Raw genomic sequence first — 5,824 nt, 5'->3', positions numbered from 1 at the left:
TGGAGAACATCCCTGAAAGGAGAGAGGAGATAGAAGGGCCAAGAGGAGAGGGAAGACTGGAGAATGGAGTGTCAGACCGTGTGACGCTGTCGCCCGGGAGCCGGTGTGGCATGGATGGATGACCGTGTGCTGAGAATAAGCGTGTTCACATGTAGCATGGTTGCTTCGCTAAAAGCCCCTACTGTCCAACACCCACCCCCATCATGAGTAAGTCTATTTCATTCATGAATATGGTGGACTTTTGGGAGCCTTTACTTGTAGACATTAAGAAGGTGACGATCCTACCTGGGTGACGTGTTGTGGGCAAAAATGGCACATGCATGAAAAGGACACTCAGAAGCAGGGAGTCACTCACTCTCATGCCTTATTCAATGCAGAATCGTAGAGAACATTCTGAATGTCTGAAATGTTCGCAAGGCGCAGGATGTAAGATTCCTACGCGTTTTTACTAGCTCTTACCGTGCTGTCTCTATCATCCTGGCCCGGCATATAGAAATGAATGAATGATCGAACGAGTGGATGAATTCACAGCTGACATCCGGGTCCCCTATGTCTCCAGCACTGCGTGTGTAAGTAGTATTCACTTGCAAAGCGTGCAGGCGTCATTGGTAGTTTTCTAGCTGGTCTCCGTAGCTGAATGGGAACGTGTGTTGAACCAGACGGCGTGACCTACATTTTAGCCAGGCATTCTTTACTCAGCGTGTGCTTTCCTTTAGCAGTTACCAGGCACGGTTCCACGGATCCCTCGTGTCAGGCAGAGGCCACGGAACAGACACCGGAACAAACGGAACAATGTCACATGGTGCTGTGAAGAACACTGACGAGGGTGTCCAGTGGTCTCAGGCTGATGTAGGGGTGCATGGAGGAAAGCCGTCTCCTGGAGGAGCACGGGGCTAACGGTCGAGGTCAATGAGAGGAGAAGAAAGTAGGCACAGATCGGATGGGGTGCGGGAAGAGTGAGTTGAGAGGCGTACAGCGAGATCAGTGAAGGTTTAGGTGTTTATTCTGAGCGCAGTGGGCAGCCCTGGAAGGGTCTGAATGAGGAGAGTGACATGATCTCATTGCAAGAGTGTTTGTCTTCCGGGAAACAATGTTCATCCCCTCTGCATCTCATCTGCCCATCCCCGCAAACCAGAGTCCACTTCCAACGCTGCCTCCTCCCAGGAGGCTGCTGGTGCTCAGAGCAGATCATGGTCTTCTCCAAGGCCACTTGGGTAAATGGGAAAATCGAGGATTTTACGGCAGGGCAGGCGAGACCCAGCCGCCTCCCGGCGGGGGCCCTGCATCCATGGTTGGTGGAGGGGACAGGGGACCTTTCTAAAGGTGCTGCTGAAAGACACAATGTAGCACTGTGGGTTTCTTTTTTCCCGTACTCTTTGCGAAGTAAGCAAAAACTCATCATTCACAGAAGCAGGAGGGAAATGCTTTTGCTGTTTTCCTTCCGAGCCTGAGTTTTACCCACGTCTCTGCCAAGTCTGCATCTGCTGATCCGCATGACTTCTCCGGCGGTTAGCTGACCACCCGCAGTCTGGGGAGAGGGGTCAAGGGTTGGGTGGCAGGCGCCTAGGGAATGCAGGCTTGGAGGCGAGGGGCGACCCCCACAGGGCCTCGGACAGCCCGGGTCACGGATGCCCGCGGTGTAGGAAAAGGATTTGGTGGGGTTCACTTTTCGGAGGAATTAAATAATGTCTTGATGCAACATTCACTAGTTTCTAGCGCAGCCCAAGTCAGTAGTTTTCAAGTTAGCGTCCATATGACTGATTGATACTTTTTGATTATGTAAATTTTCTTTCCGTGATAATATTACAGTATGTGTTTAAAATATTTTATTGAATTTCGTGCTGTTTTACGGGGTTCTTAAAGTAACACTCTGAATTGTACATGAACTCTGAAAACAAACCTTTGCTTAATCTATTTTACAAATGCAGGCTTGGTAATGTATTCCCAACCTTTTTTTGAAAGTAAACCCAGGAAGAACACTGTTTAAAAGCTGGGAGTTTTGCCCTGGCCGGTTTGGCTCAGCGGTTAGAGAGTCGGCCTGCGGTCCTGAGAGACCCGGGTTCGGTTCCCGCTAGGGGCGCGTACCTCGGTAGTAGTTTGTCTCCGGCCCTGGTCGGTTGTGCAGGTGGCAGCCACTCGATGTGTCCCTTTCACATCGATGTTTCTCTCTCTCTCTGTTCCTCTCTCTCCCTCCCACTCTACCTGAACAAAAAATGGAAAAATGTCCTCTGGTGAGGATAAAAAAAATAAAATAAAATAAAAGCTGGGAGTTTTGCACCCTCGAACGTGGCCAGTTTGCAGACACACGTGACCTCGGTCCGCCTGGGCTGCAGTGACCACGTACCGTGGCCTGAGCGGCTTCTGAACACCAGAGGTCTGTTTCTCACGGTGGTGACCTCTCGGAGCAGGGGGCGCACGGGTCTGGTAACAGCCCTCTCTGAGCTGTGGCTGCTGCCCTCCCCTTGCGTCCACATGGCAGAAGGGAGAGTCCCTGGGGTCCTTTTTCCTAAGGACACTGATCCCATTCATGAGGCTCCACCCTCATGACCTAGTCACTTCCTAAAGCCCACCTCCCAATTCTGTCACCTTGGGAATTGGGGTGTCAGCGCATGGATTTGGGGAGGTCGCAAAGGCGCAGCCCACTGCAGGTGCTGTGAGGGTGACTCAGAGGTCGGAAGTCAAAGACAGCCCCCCAAAACGGAGCACAGCATCATTCGTCCTGTGCTGACGACATGCTGAAATGATCATTTGGGGGACATAAGTTAATTTCTTCTTTTTACTGTTCTAAATGTAGCTGCCCCCAAATCTACAATTACCTGTACGATTGACGTAGTTACGTTACGCATCTCTGTCTCAGACCCCTGCACTGCGGGGCGTGAAAGGAACCGGAAAACACCGTTCACAAGATTTGCAGTCCCTTCAAGTCGCAAGAACACCGCCACAGAATCAAAGGGGTCAGATCTGTGTAGTCAGGTGTGAAATTCTAGATTGTTCTCTGGAGGGTTCACCTTCTGGAAACCCGGAAAAGTCACTCAGGGAAAGAAGATGGTGATGTTCATTCAGTGTTTTGGGGGCAAAACTTAGCAACATTTAGAGGCTCTTCTCATTTCTATGTGCCCTTGTTCTACAGGGGGAATCGACTACATATAGAGTAAAACTCACCAGCTAAATGTTTCTTAAGGCCCTTGGCAAATAGTTGCCAACATGGCTCACGGAGGAAATTTTAGTAAAGATGAGTTGTTTTTACCTAAAAAAATTTCTAGCAAAAAAATTTTTTTTTGTTTTTCATTTTATTTATTTAAATTATCATTCAGTAACATTGACTTTTTCCATATGTTTGTAATACACACTTTTGTAGCAAATGGCAGTAGATTAGGTAAATGTGACACTATAGCATAGCTGTTTGTCTCTTTTCTCTCTCTATCTCTCTCTCTCTCTTTTCCATAGAGATTTATTCCTGTCAGGTCTAAGCTAAAAGCACAAACTTGCCCCATTTTTCATTTGCATCCCAGCCTATAAGCTTCATTACCAGCGGACGCTTTCATTTATTTGTCGAAATGCATTCCTTGCTGATGAATTTCATCTTTCCTTCATTTCTAAACCGCGGAAGATGTGCTCTGAAACCCAAAGATGAGGTATATTTCACTCTTTATTGAGCAAGTAACAAAAGAAAACACATTCATATTCTTCAAGAAGCAATCATGGAGCTACTTTATAGCTCATTTATACCAATATCAAACTAATCCTATGACAACTCAAACATGGTACCCTTTAATCATGGGAAACGGGAAGGTATTCCAGCGGAATAAATTAAGGCCAATTAACTAAAAAATGAGCCACACACATAAAGCTCATTATTTGGGGGTTGAGGGATCCTTTTAATTGACTGGAACTGTTTCTTCGATATGCCAGCTGCCTGTTTTGCCCAACCAAACATCAGACCCTCTCAAAGAACCCAACGCGTTAGGTAAACTTGGCTTGATGACTAACAGTTGGCCAAGTTCTTTGTGTCTGTGATCCTGGTGGAGAAATAAACATGCCTTGTCTAAAGGAAAGATGCAAGCTTAGGACAGCAGAGACAGCCAAAATAATGGAACAAGCACAGAGGAAATTCAGCTGTACAATGCACGCTGGGGAACCAGCTAAGGTTAGGAGGACAGAGGTTGGGCCTGGGACACCATTTCCGGTGAAAAGACATGATCGACATGTTGGCTGACTTTTCCGAACAGGAATGAGGCAGAGGGATGTGCTTTGCACAGGTTTGCCCGCTTCGTTGAGCACAGATGTTTCGGAAGACGTATCATTTTTACTGGAACTTTTAATGAAGTATGTAAATATTTAGCAACATATGCCTTAGTATTCTGATGGTTCTGCCAACAATACTAGAAGGTGTTTTTGTTTTTAATATGTTTTTATTGATTTTTTTTTTTTTTTTTTTGAGAGAGAGGAAGGGAGAGACAGATTGAAACATTGATCGGCTGCCTCCTGCACGCCCCCTACTGGAGATGGAGCCCACACCCCAGGCGTGTGGTCTGACCAGGAATCGAACTGGGACCTCAGTCCATGGGACACCAGCCGGGCCTAAATGGTGGTTTTTAATGTGCCCATGTTAAAGGAAGTTTAGTCAATGATGATACATTTTTACCAGCCAAAGCCATGAATAGGATCAATAGCATAAATTATTCATTAACAGTGGGTGAGTTTAAAAACGAGCTGCCTCTCCAAGGCACCCTGCTGTCTTGCTGGTTGGTTTAATGCTCTGTGTGAAGGTATAGTCGTTAGACTTTTTGCATGTTCACATCAAAGGTTTGCATTGCCTGAGAATGTGGCAACTTTTGGAAAGACAAAAATTCCAAAAGCGTGTTCAGTGAGTGATACAAATTTACCATGGATTAAGATTTTCAAAAATTATTGACAGAGCATCTTTTACCATCCCAGCTATTCGGGAGAGAAACGAGAGTAAAGTGTGTCTTCTACCCAGAAAATACAACAAATAACATTGTAAATGAAATACTCATGGTGTCACGTGAATGATGCCACAGAAGGCAGGGGGCGGGACAGCCTCGGCCACGTGGAACAGCTAAGGGGACAGTTTTTATTTTTATTTTTATTTCTGCATTGATTTTAGAGAGAGAGGAAGGGAGAGGGAGAGAGAGATAGAAACATTGATGAGAGAGAACAGTGACTGGCCACCTCCTGCATGCCCTTTACTGGGGATTGGGCCCACAACCTGGGCATGCTCCCTGACTGGGAATCGAACTGGCGACCTCTTGGTACATGGGTCGATGCTCAACCACTGAGCCACACCAGTCGGGCCAATTTTGATTTTCTTTAACTGTTCATTTTGAAAACCCATCAGATCTACAGAAATGTTGCAAAAAAATAGTATCATTAACTTGGTATTTCCTTCACTTGTCTTCACCAATGGCAAATACCTGGCCACACTTGCTGGGTATCTCTCTGTATCTACCTGTGTACCGTTCCCACCCAATTAAGAGTTCCACGCATCTTGACCCTTCACTTCTACGTACTTCAGCATGTATCTTCCAAGAACAATTCCATTTCAGAAGTCGCCACGAGCCAATATCATATTGAGGACACCTGACATCGATACAAAACTAGAATCTAAAATACAACCCCTATTTTAAATGTACCATTTGGCCCCAAACTGTGTTTTCTAACATCCGAAAGTGACTTGGACTAAATCATGATCCATACAGCCACGGGACAGGGGCTTCTCAGAATAAAACCAGAAGGGATAGACATTTATAAAAATTATAAGAAAATTATTTTTAAATTATTAAAAAAGACCATTCTAACCAAT

Source organism: Molossus molossus, unplaced genomic scaffold, assembly GCF_014108415.1.
Source record: "Molossus molossus isolate mMolMol1 unplaced genomic scaffold, mMolMol1.p scaffold_m16_p_6, whole genome shotgun sequence".
NCBI classification, from domain to species: domain Eukaryota; kingdom Metazoa; phylum Chordata; class Mammalia; order Chiroptera; family Molossidae; genus Molossus; species Molossus molossus.
This window is presented reverse-complemented; position numbering follows the sequence as displayed.